The sequence below is a fragment of the Meleagris gallopavo genome, chromosome 11 (genome assembly GCF_000146605.3).
Source record: "Meleagris gallopavo isolate NT-WF06-2002-E0010 breed Aviagen turkey brand Nicholas breeding stock chromosome 11, Turkey_5.1, whole genome shotgun sequence".
Lineage (NCBI taxonomy): Eukaryota > Metazoa > Chordata > Aves > Galliformes > Phasianidae > Meleagris > Meleagris gallopavo.
The window spans coordinates 17237571-17251751 of record NC_015021.2 but is presented as its reverse complement, the minus strand read 5'-3'; the positions used below and the strand labels follow the sequence as shown (position 1 = coordinate 17251751).

At 42.5% G+C, this 14181-nt stretch overlaps 1 protein-coding gene across 4 annotated transcripts in view; it reads right to left on the bottom strand.

Moving 5' to 3' along the window:
* Positions 1 to 14181, bottom strand: part of TBL1XR1 (TBL1X receptor 1) — a 309082-nt gene that overhangs the window by 283982 nt on the left and 10919 nt on the right. For all 4 annotated transcript variants that reach the window (XM_019619130.2, XM_019619129.2, XM_019619131.2 and 1 more), the window contains exon 2: positions 6428 to 6571. The gene's annotated coding sequence lies outside the window, so the exon portion shown is untranslated. The remainder of the gene's footprint in view (positions 1 to 6427; positions 6572 to 14181) is intronic.

The window sequence follows — 14181 nt, the reverse complement described above, 5'->3', positions numbered from 1 at the left end:
ATTTCTTCCATCACCCACTCACATTATGTTATTGTCTATGGCTTCAGAAAATTACTACTAGCGTATTCATAACTTCCATTCAACAAAGAGGCTCAATGATTGTTTTCTTTAACGCCCTCTGAGCTTCCCATATTGGCTGTTGTACTTTTACAAGTACATTTCCCTAGTATGAAATTTCTCTTCCATCTTAAATTGGAAAGAGTGTAATTTAGAGTTCACTCTGGAACATCTCATCAGGGAACAAGAATCGAGTTCACACCATTTCCATTCTTAACATTATACTGACCTCTAGAGTAAGAAGTGCTGCACTCCTGATAAATTGAATGAGCGAGAGAAGAAAAAAATCGGGCTATGACTACTATGTGCTGCCTGCACTGAGGGACTGTGCTGGGAGCAAGGCTCTGGGGCAGCACAGAGCCCTCGAAGCTGGGCTGGACCTTGGCAACCGATAGAATGCAAGGAAGGTCTGGCTATGCCATGGTCTCCATGAGCAGTTTCAAGAGTGTCACACCACCACCATGCTACACTTCGTACCTTAGTGTTCAATTCACACTTTGAAGAACAGAAAATTTAAAGTGCATGCTGTTGCTCATGCAGATTGACAATGCTTCTTATAAAAACCTACTATGTGCTCTCATTTTCACATTTCAAAGTAACCTGGAGGCTGCAGTATTATAAGATCTCAGTTACACATCCTCCATTTTATACTGTTTACTTGAATGCTTACACTCATAGTTTTCTTTAACAATATCAATTTCCTTTGTTATCTGTTTTTTCTTTGTTTAAGCACTTAAAGCATTAGTTAAAATACTTCCTAAAAACAAGTGTGATTTTTGTGAGAACTTCAAGGTTTCAAAAGCACACCACCAGAAGACTCAGCTCGAGAAAAAAAGTCTTATAATGTCACCTAGATTTCTCCAAGAAGCCACCTACAGCCTCTTACCAGTGAATTACCAAAATACAGCCGCGCTCTAAGAATGACAGCATAAGAAAAGTGCTTTACACCATGTTGACTGGACTGCCAGGGTATAGTCAAGAAATAAAAATACACAACATGTTACTAAGTATCAGATCCACCAGGAGAGGCATCCTCCCACTCAGAATCCAGCCAGCCTGCAAGAGCAGCATGGACAACACCTGTCAGTTCCATGAGCTACCAACAGGATTAGCAAGCTAAATTACATTGCCAGTTAAGTACTATACATTTTCATTTTGCACATTAAGCACAAAGTTCTTTGGGCCCTTAAAGCTGTCTTGCAATCAAAGATGGTTTTGTGCTTTACATTGCAATTGTCTTTAACGCCACATGGTAGCTCATCACATTCAACGAGGTTCATTCTTTCTTCTTAAAGATATCAGCTATTTCTGCTATCACTTTCTCTTATGGGAAACCAAACCAATCTGTAACAATAGGTATGGTCACAGGTAAAACCTGTGAACTTCAGCTGGCTGTAAGACAGTAATTCATTTGTTTGGTTGTCTGTATTACTTCAGCACAGCTTACAGTAAATCTAAACGTGGTGTTAAAGTTTTCTCTGGTACACATCCTGTCCTCTCTAAAAATTACACTGATGCTAAGAAAAACCTTTTTGAGTTGTACGTTGCACTATGAAAAGCTTGTCTATGTTTTGACAATAATCTCCAATAAGGTCTCAAATGAAAAGAAAGCTTCGTGCTTAAGATTTCAAAAGGTCAGCAACCTGTGGTGGTTTCCTGCATTAATTCTCTCCATGATCAAAAGCAGCACACGCTTCTTCACCAATCCATGAAAAGCTCAATCATCAATAAATACAGGCCAGCATTAAGGGTTTTTTGAGCACAAATGGCAAGTGAATGGCAGGGAACACAACCAACGTGGCGTTGAAACTTAGGGCACAAAGTTAACAGAAGGAAAGATACGGCAGGCTTCTGCAAAAAGGGGCTACTTTATCCAGAGCAGCCAACATAACAAACATATGGATGGAAGCGCGTGGCAGACAGCAAAAAGTCAGGAAAGTGCTCAATAAGTTCCCACTGAGACCTTCCTACACTGGGTAGAGACCTGGACAAAGACAAAAACACAGTACTGAGCAAGCACACAACTGTGATGGCTCCTAGAGAAGGCACACACAAATACTTACCTCCCCATGCAGTGCTGCTCGCAGCTTGGCTATCCTCAGAAGTAGGACAGATCAGTCAGAGGACTGTGATCCTTCACACCCACCACACGCTCATCACTAAGAACACGTTTGAAACTATAATTCCTTAGCCCCTTACAGATCTCACTGGGTCACTAGATGTATTTCTACCCTCATGCTACAGAGAAAACTGAGCTCTGACATGCTGCAAACGTCGTTCTAACCTGCTTTACTAATGTTGCAGGTGCTTTGGATTAATCCTAATGACTTTCTAGTGGAAGTAAATGGGTCATCAGCCCTACAGCTGTGGCGTATCTCCACCTGAAAGGCCTTAAACTTCCTATTGTTTCCCTAAGGGGCCCAGGTAGCTGAAGCAACCGTACCCCTGAAGTAGGGGGCTCGTCTTTGAGCTTTCTTAGAGTCTACTTTAACACTCATTTTGTAACACCGTATGAACCTCTCAGCAATGCCATGGTGTTTCCACGCGTCTGTGCCACAGTCTCCCATTGCCAAGCCAAGCCGTTATCAGCCACGGGCAGCCATGGTACAGGATAACAAACTGAGTATATGGCAGGTGTGCTTGGAACGTAGGGTCACCTTCAGCTTGTGGGTTCAAAGACAGCTTAAGCAGTGACATATGCTTTCCATAAAACTACTGAAAAGGGTCTGATTCAGATGCAAAGCAGAATAGAGGGCTAAAGGTTTATCAATGTACCACTTTGGAGTTAAAAAAGTGCAAATACACAGGGCTGTATATGTAATGTAAATAATCCAGCACAAATGAAATCCTCAGAGAAAGTCTGCAGGTGGGTCAGTGTATGGAGACAGGTTGCACAGTCTGTTACTGGGCATCAGTGATGGAGTGGTTGCAGCCTGACCAAGCAGAAAGCCCCAGAAACTTACATTTTATTTGTTTTACGTGTTACCTCTTAAAATAAAAGTCAATATGTGTCAGACTGGTGATGTTTAAACATACAACTCCCTTTCTAGTAAATTGATGCTTCTCTTTATCTGCATGACAAACAGTTCTGGGAACACACGGTAGGAAGAGACTATGGAGAGAAGATGAGAGGAGCTCAAGAGACTCGAGGTTACTGGAGACACTGAAGGAGGAAAGAGAAAAATCAAACTCAAACAATTTATCAAGGTCAAAAAACAACGTGCGTCGCTGAGATGTGCTGCTTTGTTTCTCAGTTTCAGAGTCAAGAGAAACAGAACAGACACATTATCCAGGGCCAGGGGAGAACTATATTAACCAAGAGTCAACAATCCATAAGACAGTATAAAAAGCAAAAGGGAGAGTGGAAGGATAAGGCATGCCAAGAGGAGGAGCCCAGCTCTTCCAGCAGCTGAGCTCTGCCTGTAAAATGAGCCACTCTGGAGCAGACTTGAAGGAAAATTCCTGTACAGGACAAATACACTGGTCAAGGGTTAACCTTCATTTTTACTATCCTGTGAAAAGCACAGATGCAAGTTATCTGTTTCAAGAACGCCTTGGCTGAGCAGCAGAAGCACTTTTTCAGACAGAAAGAGTAATGAATTGGACATTGCATTTCAGTTTTGTTACAACATGTAAGAGCTCCAAAGTGTGCTGGGTTCGCAACCATACCATGCTGATCTTTTGCCCGTAACCTGCATTTTAGAAGCAGTAGTCTTCCTCTCCCTGCAGTGGCACAGATTGGCTACCAGTCCAAGAAATTAGACTGGGTTGTAAACACATAAGGAAATGCAGCATGGTGACAGCACTAAGGATACAGGCGGAAATTTCTTAAAGTGAACAGAAAACTTGACATAATAGGAGTGGTCATTTGGTTTAAATCTTTTTCTTTTGATAAAGCTAGGCCAACTTTTCCAGTGGGGGTAGAGAACCACTGCCTGGTGTCTTTATATGAGAACCATTTGACATCCTACCTGCATGTTTAGCATATGGTGCTGTGGTGGAGACTAGTGGTACCACAGGCCTCCCAAGGGCACCTAGGAGATTTCTTCACCCTTGCAAGAGAAGGCGCCCTTATCTAGGAGAACTTAAAACACATTTGCCATCTAGGCAGTCACAAACTTGTTGCTTCGGCTGTGCACCCTTTCTTCCTCAGGCAATGGTAACAGTCATCTTACAATCTTCTTGCTCAATCAGTGCCAGTTTACACAGGCCATCAGAAGATGAATTCTCCTCCATAAACTCCTGTGCACTCCCTGTACTGCCAGTTCCTTTGTGTACTAGCACAAGTGCTTGTCTGCCCTTTGTGGTGTTAGTCTTAACCTAGGTCAGGTTCTTGGCCTCTTTCTCTGAAAGACCAAGTGAATTCTTGTGCTGAAAAACGGGTGCGTGACATCATCTTCCAGAAGCAGTGAAAGATTTTTGTAACATAAGATGATTATGAAATTAAGTCACAAGTTGCATGACAGCATTCTTGGATGACTGGATAACTAGAACTTCTTAAATTAAGATTATAAGTGACAAAAAATTAATGAAATAACAGCTAATATGTGGCATGCGCTTAATGATGTATATTGAAACAAATGTCCAATTATTCATATCCTCAGAAAATACAGTCATTCCTTTAACATGCACGTGAGCAAAAGTAGCCTAGTGTGAACAAATGAGACTAATTAATAAGGAGGAAAGTGGTTGTGGACAGAATGTACAGTCATTCAGAACCAAAATAATGTCATTTGAACATGAGCAATGTTTTTGTGGCATTTGACTGGCTCTCTGGTACCTTATGAAGCTCTAACACTTTGCGGTGTTATGCTCCTGTCTGACACTTGGCAGTCTGGTACTTTGAAGAGTTTAAAGGAATTCTGATATACTGAGGGGGTGAGGGGAGAGGCAATGAAAAGGGGGAAATGCCAAGAAAGGCATGCTTTTTTGTTGCTCAGAAGAATCTATTGAGGAAGAAACTGCAATTTTCTCATTACACACTGAGGCTTTTTTGCCTGAGGTGTGAGCTCTGAATCCAAGACTTTCCTAACAAAATCCTCTGCAAAACCAAGCAGAGGATGGTATGTACTTAAGGTAATAGAAATGGGAGAAAATTTCCAGGAATACTTTGAAACATTATTGTATGAAAGGAGTCTATAAAACTTCTACAGAGAAATGCTTTGAAAAGGCAAACACAGATTATGTTTAACTCACACTTATTGTCCTCACTGAACCTCAACTCAAAGCTGAGCTTTATTTGTAAGCGAAGCTAGCTGGAGCCAAATTGAAGGCTCACAGGACTAAATAAATAAAGTTGCTCTGTTCCACAAAGTCAGCTCAGGGCTTAACCTCAAAGACAGATTTTCAGAAGATTCAGAGAAAATTTCAAGTGTTCACTATGCCTGTTCAGGTTACGTTACCCCAAATCTCAAGCTCCTGACTAGGAGATAACTGGCATCCAGGCTCTGACTGTTCCTGAAGGTCAAGGTAGATTCCAGTCAATTTTTTGGATGTTTTAATAGAAATGAGCTTCTCTGCAAATCTTGCCTAGGGCAAGTAATATTACATGCAGCTTCAGAGAACAGGATTTACCTGCTTCCAGATTTGACTGGGTTCCAAAAGTATTGCTCATGAAAAAAATCAAAGAAAGGAAAAATAAGCAAGTAGTAAAATAAAATGAAGATCTAGCAATACTCTTATGAGATTAAAACTTGACTTGAACTGTTAAATTAACAGGTCCATCATAGTTACTTGCTGATTAGTCACACAGCACCAAGTCAGTCTGTAGGCAGAATTGTGTGTGTGATGTAAATATAAAAGTGTATTCCAGGCAACTGCAGCATTCCCCACAGAAACAAGTCAGGTGAACTGTTAAGAAAATGTAAATAAAACCATAAAGTCATATCACTGTGCACAGAAAAATCCTGCAGAGAAGATGCCCTACAGATATGAACTCTGTAATAATCTATCCACCTAGAAGCCTGTGTGATTTATTTTCCCACAGCTTTTGTGTGTATGCGTGTGTGTCTGAAAGGAGTTTCCTTTATTTAATAGCCCACAGTCTGTTCTGGGGCTTGTTAGTGCAAAGGAGACAAGTCTAATTTTGCTAATCCATGCTGTGAAGGGAGTCAAACAGCATTTCCTATATTCTCTGCCAGTATGAAACAAAATCACACTTGTATCAGGTTCTCAAAACTATCTCACAAGATAGACTTCTGTTGCTAATAATACCTGACACTTCTACTCTTGAAAGCACTGATAAAAACTTCAGAACAAATTGATCCCTGATGGAACCTTACTGAATTTACTGGAATTAAAATAGGACTAAGCTGGTATGTTATAGGGTCAAAGCAATAAGTTGTAGAGCCTCTTCCTCCCGCAGGCTTACCCTGATGGTCAAGGTTAATGGTGTCAAGCAGAGCTCCTGCCACTTTCCCAGAGCCACCAAAGGCTTGAATTTGGATTGTACAACAGTGATAGGGAGTTGTTGCAAGGCTCTTGTTTTCCTTCTTCCTCTTCAGTCAGCAGAAAGCTGAGGGGGAAAAAAAGAAAACAAACAAACTCATGTCAGTGCACAAGTTCCTCGTTGATGTACCAACATCTAAAAAGGCAATGGGAACGCCCCAAGAGCACCCGCATGGCAGACTGAAAGGCAATAGCAGAAGAGAAGCTACGCTGTGAACACAAACCTGCTGCTTTGCTGAAGGGAACTCACCAGAATGGGTACATCCCAGAGGGACCCTTGATATCAAAGTCCTTTACCAGAGCTCAGAATTTTGCAAAATCAGGCTTTTCTAATTGCTTTAAATTACAAAGTGGAACAGGCTAGTTTTTGATACCTTCTAATCTTTTGGAAATAAGTAATTGCCAAAATAATTACAGTTTTTTTTCCTAAGGTGGGAGACTAATAACATTTTCCTAATCTACTTTTGTTGTTTTTAATGCTTTCTTGAGGGGAAAAATATGTTGCCGTTTGTAAGGCTTTGATCTTTCCAACATTCCCTTTTTCAGAATTAATGATACATTACACTTCTCTTGGGAGACACTTATGAAAGAGAGAAAATACTGCTGAAGAAGAATATGTTTTGTATGCCCCAGTAATTTGAAGCATAGAAGATCTATAACCTGATCAATGCCCACACGTGATCCTACCTTCTCGGAGCAGGATCTATCTTTCACAATTGATCTGGGCAGCCCCAGGACTGGGCTCAGCAGAGCCCTCCACAACCTCTTTCAACCACAGAATCAATAACACCAGCAGCAAATCTTGGCAAGGTCAGCAGAACACAAGTGAGTCCAGAAAGCTGATGACCCTTCTTAAATACCCAGTGACTCTGCTCACATCCAGTGTGAGAGTCACTAGGGGACAACCTTTACTTAGAGATTAGTCAGACTCATTTCAAAGAATAAAATTTGAAATGAATTGAGAATCTACACGTGTGATAGCAGCAGGAAAACTCCCTAGTCACAGAGCCAGCATAGCTGACTAGGTGCACACTGGACATGAAGTCCAATTGCACATAAAGTTTGTTCATCTCATAACTGATCGAGGTCACCAAAGCAAACTGAATTCCTCCAGGGTTCACATTTCCTGAGGAATCTCTTGCTTGGCACTAGTTGAGACTTCTGCATCCAGATCCTCGCATGGTAATACAAGCAGGGTTCATGTAGCTTTTCAACCTAAATGTCCTGTTCACAGAAGACAAGCCAAAGTAATGCTATGTTTTTGGCAAAGCGTTATACCATACAATTTGTGTTGAACAGATTAAAAGTGATAATTGTCTATAACAATCTCTTGGGCTGCTCTGACAAACAAACAACGTACTTTACGTGCCTCCTAACTGCAAGCGCAGCTATTTACAAAACAAGCCTGAGACTTCTATAGATAGCACTGCGGCTTGGAGGCTGAAAGCTGACCGTGGACAAATACGTGTGCTGGGACTATCATAGATAAGGACTCCTTACAGCAAGTGGAGGATTAAGCCCTTGTCTGGCTATTTTACGGTTTGTCTGCACTAGTAATCCTCAATGGCTATAAGTTCTCAGATGTGCACATGCAGTAATATTTGCTCATTTATTATTATATTCATTTGGCAATACATGGCATGAATATGACCATTATCAATGAGTAATATTTCAATAAAATGGCTCTGTAGTAAAGCAATGACTCTGGGAGCAGACACTGTACCATGTATAATGACAAGAAAATATCTACCTATTGCTGGAATAACCTTTCCAAAAAGAACATTGCAGGCCCAGGTGTCCTTTATAGATATTAAAGGAAATCCCTCATTATCACCCCTCCAAAAAAGTAAGTGCGCTGACAGAATTACTATTTTGGCTAAGTGCCCATGTCCTGGATGTATCATACATTTGTGACTTTTCAATGTGTTAGTTATATTAAAGCATTCATGGCATTTATGGGAGCTACGATGAAATCTCTTAGCATCATTTTCCATCCTAGAAAAGGTCAATTTCGACATTCTCAGCAGGAGCCAATGCAGTGGCCAAGCCTGCAGAAACTGCAAGTGTGAATTTCATTGATGCTCCCCCACTGACTGCAGCCATGCGGATGCTCTCCATGACCCACCTCATACATCCATGCACTGCACAGATGCCATGGACAGAGCTTTTGCACAAAAGATTTCTTTGGAGCAAATGAGCAGCATCTGTGAGAACAAGGCTTAGAGGCAGCAGGCTCACTGGAAACAATACCTCAGAACTAAACACTAGAGAATTGCAAGATGCAATAGGACAGAGCAAAATAAAATCGAAAACAGAAGCTCAGATCTTTAAACAGCAATACTGGTTAGCAGAAAAACACAAGGTGAGCATCGCATTCAAAGTGGGGAATAGAATCAAACTAATCAAGCTTTGAGGCAACACAAAGTTAAGAGAAATAGGAAGAAAAAAAATGCATTGTAGAAGACGTGTCTACTCCTCAGTAAGCTGCAAATCCTTAGTTCCCAAGACAGCTTGCCAAAATAAGGCACAGTGAATGAAAGTGCTCTTGGCAAGGGCTAGCTGAATGTTCACAGCAGAGCCCAGCAGAGAAGGGAACTTTTGGCATCAGGACTAAAGACAAGGAAATTTCTTTGTGAGTAACACAGCAAACTCAGGTCATGCTGAGTGTATAGAACCCCAAGGCAAAGTACACGTGGATTTTTCAAGGGATTAATGGGTCTTTTATTTCCTCTCCAAACTGTTACATTGGTAACCGCCACCTACTCAGTTGCATCTATGCTGAAGAACCACAAGGAGTTGGAAAATAATGTATAGTTATTTCAAAAGGATTTAGGTCAAGTCTATTCAGGTTTTCCTATGCTAGTAGCAAGAAAAGAATCTTCAACCCTTTTCTGTCCTAATGATGCAGCCCTTCTTGGGTGACAACTGCAAGGAGAGAGACCTTTGCCCAGCAAGAAAAATCAAAACTTTGCAAGACAAAGTGTAAAAGTTACACGGATAGGCACTGTCCCAGACAGTTGCATGAACAAGGTGAGTACAAGCCATCAGGATACTTCTACTTTTCATCTCAGAAACATCATGTATATGAGCTCATTACCAGAGCTCATACTCTGATCTGGCACTCTGACATAGGAGAGGCTGCGATTTTTTGCCTGAGGCCAACTTACATGACTGGAACAATGAGATAGGGCTGGGAGGGAAAGGGCACAGATGCTAGTTCAGTTATCCACATTTGAACATAAAATTGCAGAGTGAGTTTGTATCACAGGGAATTGCAACAAAGAAGTGATAGGGACTGCAAATAAGTCTTCACTTTTCATTGCCAGTATGCACACCTGTAACCTGAAGGATCTTAGCGAGGTTTATATCCGGAGGAAATGATACTGCACCTTCTGCCCACCAAACGCTGCTTACAACCTCCCAGGGAATTGGGCTGCAAAAGGAATCATCCAATATCTCAGAATAGCCTCTGGGTCAGAATTGCCTCTTTAATCTCAGCTGTTCTAAAAATAATTACCATGTGAAAGACCATTCCTTTTTTTGCAGTATAACTTGAAACTCCTTGTCTGGCTGCTTTTGCTGGTCTTACAGAAATAAACCATGGCTTTAGAGTTCTGACTCCGGTTCCTTTTGTTACCAAAGAGACTCAGGTAATGTTGTAGCAGAACTATGTTAAATTACAGGATTTTTAGGTAAATCGCATTAAAACTCCTAGGGATGGATATCCACCAAAGCCTCCAAAGAGTTGTTCTGACAGCAAATTATCCTGTTAGGATTTTGCAGCTTATTGTACATCTGCATTTGACTACCCTCAGCTATCTGCCTGCATTTATTTCAGCAGACTGAAGATCACATTCTCAATTCATATTCTATCCGTAAGGTTACTTAAGACTCTGATCAGATCTTTCGTAAATTTATAAAGCCAGACAGGTAGAGCTGTCCTGAGAAGTTTTTCCTATAGGGAAGGTTTTCCAAGGCACTCAGAGTTCTCAGGGCTCCTCAATCCAAAATTGTCATCACCCTTATGGAGCTCCTGCCAGCAGGAGCCTGTGAAGGCTCACAGTGCCTTGCGTTACACTGACAAGAAGTCAACTATGCCAGCAAATGGCACCGGCCAGTAGAAGAGACAGGAAATCTTGTTTCCCAGAATGTGTGATCAGTTCATGGAGTGTGTGCCGAGAATTGCTCTGATGCCAAAATAGCAGGAATTAAAGAAAGATTCAGTTGTTTCTGCCAATAAGAATATCCAGGCGCTTTTAACTGGGAATAGAATGAAGGAGGAACGGTAACCTTTACAAAATGAGCATTATGAAAGAAGGAACTTCTTCCCTCAGGGTCCTTTGCTGGAAGCAGGATGTGAGCTTGGTCCTGCACTGGAAAGGGCCGTCTGTACAGCCCTACAGGTCAGATTTGGGCATTTTGTCAGCCCTACAAACATACCTGTTTTTCTCCAGAACTGCAGGTACGCCCAGGTTGTCTCCACATGCATGTTTGCTTTCCATGCTTGGGGCCAATTTGCAAACTCAGAGATTACAGATTATTCTTCCAAAGTCCTTTTTTTCCCCTCCTACAGTCTTTGCCACGTTGCTGCCCACAAAATTAATGTATTTATGTTTGTTTTCGAGGTGTATTTAGCACCATCTCGGAAGGCCTCCAAAAGCGCCGGTACCTTTGCAGGAGCGTTTTTGCCGTGACGACAGCGCCATCTTGTGGCGACGCAGCGGCTCCGCAGGCGGGCTCGGCCTTTTGGCGGGAATCTGCCGCCAGCCCCGGAGCGTGGCTGTGCCGCCGAAGGAGGCTCTGTGGATCCGCTCCGCTCACCGAGCCGTGTGCTGCCCCGAGCAGCTCCTCGTGCAACGGGAGCCCCGAGAGATCGATTGCTCGCACGGATTGCCTCTGAATGGTCAACAGTGCACTCAGAAAGGGGCAGCATGGACCCAAATCACCGTTTCTGCACCGCTGAGATGCCTTGCAACCCATAGTGCTGATTGCAATGAATTTACAGTCTGTACTCCAAGTACAGGTTGATTCTTCTGCTTCTGTATTCCTCTTTTGCTTCCCAAGACTAAATTTTCCTGCTTCAAAGAATTACAGAGCAGCCTCCAGGCTTTTTATGATTGCCAGTATTTTACATCTCCCTTTAATGTCCTGTAAATCACTTTTTAACATCTTTTCCAAAATGCCCTTTTCCACCTCCTCTGCTTTCCCAGCTCTCCAGCTGCTCTTGGAGAACAAACTTAATTTGCATCGATCTCAGCTCCCAAACAGAGCTGACTGCAGTCGGCTCCCCTGCCCTGCAGAGTTCATTAGTACCTCGCTGCAGCGGACATCTCCTCACCCGACTTGCACTTATGTTACATAAAGCAACTGACCAGATCAGTATGTATGATGTCTGTGAAGTGCTTTGAGAGCTGAAAGACAAAGTCTGAGTGCATAAATTTGGAAATCAGACTTGGAAAGTGCCTCCTCCGCTGTCACATAACCTATAGCCTTAACTCCGCAGAAAGCCGAGTTTGTAACACTGAAATCTATAGCATTGAATTGCAGCAGTGAAGCAGAACTTTCTCACTGCCAGAGTGATGGAGCACTGGAACAGGCTGTCCAGAGAGCTATGGAGTCTCTTTCCCTGGAGATATCCAAGACCTGTCTGGATGCCCACCTGTGTAACTTGCAGTATGGAGCCTGCTTTAGCAGGGGGTTGAACTCGATCTCTAGAAGTCCCTTCCAATCCCTGCATTCTGTGTTTCTGTGTAGCACTCTGAGACATGCACTCTCAAGTTTGCAGGTTCCATCAGACAGCCAGTCATCTTCACTAATGACTCCAAGCCAATTGCTTCAGGCTAAAGATGTGCAAATGCTCAACACGTTGGGCCCTTTTGAAAATCTGTCCATTAAGGTTGAATTGCCCTGTCTTATGAACTGGAAATCCTGCCTTGTACCTCCTGCACCACCAGGAGAGGTGATAATGAGGCTTAGCCATCAAACACCACCGCTGTGGAAACGCCTTCCAACACTTGTCAAAGAGAAAAGTACTTAATGCTTTAAACTTGACAAAAGCATGGCACAGACTCAGAGATCAGCCATCAAACTGCAGTCTGCAAACCACTCGTGCTCCACAGAGGCACATATGGGGATTGCAACCTATGGCATTTTCAGCTTCAAAGCTGTGTCCCAATTTAGAAAACAACAACAACAACAAAAACAACAACAACAAAAACACACAAAGAAAGTGATGCAATTAGAGGGTCTGACATGAAGCATGGACAAACTAGAAGAACTTGACTGGTGCGGTCAGCGTTTAATATAAGCTGATTTTGAAAGCATCCATAATGCAGAGATGAATGAGGGTGGCACAGTGGCACTGCAGCAACCAGGAAGGTAGTGAGACAAAGGCCACTGCAAACCTTTAGAGAGAAAGATCTACTGAGATAAAAAAAATTCCTCTATGCAAAGTAATAGAAGCAACATATCAACTGGAATATTAGCTCTGGAAAATCTGTAATAGCAGCCAATTGTATATCTGACCTCCCAGATAAATTAGATGGACTAAAATGATTTCCTTCTTCAGCTTCTGAGATACTCTAAATCAAGGATAAACATATACAGATGGAAGAAAATCATGTTGACAAGTCAGCACAGAGCTCCTTCCAAACACACACAAAAAAAGGAAAACAAATCTTATTTAAAGCTTCACAGAGAACCCTCTTTCCCGCTGTAGCAGCTCCCTGCTGTGCAGAGGGCCACACTCGGTGAATAAGTTGATCAGCAAAACATGTCAGTGAGGCAAGCGCAGCAAATCGGTAATGACCTTGTCTTGAAGAATTAAAGCTTGACTGGAGCACTGCTGGCTGAGAGCTGTCCTCAGCTACACCGAACTGCCCTGCAGTAAGGCCAACAGGCGTGAAAACAAACCCATATTGCCAGCACACCAGCAGCATGGGCAGACTGCAGAGCAGGGGCTGTCTGTGCCCTGGCCCTTCTGAGCACCCCCAGCTGTGCATGGCTCCCCATCACACACACTCCTTCAGAAAACAAGACTCAAAGGAGATGCTGACTGCGCAGGCCCAGAGTCAGCTTTACTGTCTGCACTGGTTCTTTCCCACCTCCAATGCTGTATGCAGCATTTCCCAGCTATGGGCTCAAAGCAGATTTCACTTACCCTAGTAAATGAATGACCTTAATTTGTCACCACAGCTTGATCAGCCTCCCTGAAATAGGGCCAGATTTGTTCTGAAATGAGGGGAGAATCTGCTCCTAACTTTTTTTAAACAAATGAGTTTACTACACTCTGGGAATTTTCAAACAGGACACATCCATCAATTTTCCCTTCTGACTAATGCTTGACAAAATGGAACTGTCAAAACTTTTTAATTCAAACCAAATTGTTTGTTATTTGTTCCAAGCCACATATTAAATGTCAGTGAGAAAAGTTTCCGGGCAGCCGTTGTGGGCACACATTGCTACTCTTTGACCTGCACTGAAGAACAGCCCAGGAGAAGCCAAAACCACTGAGGGACATTCTGAACACACACTGAGCCCCGTGCCTCCTGCTGTTGCAGTAAATCCCACTTTGCCCCCTACACATTCCCCTCATCCTAAAACCTTTAGAGGTGAAATCATGAACTCTCATTCTTTATATATATATATATATATGTATATATATATATATATATATTA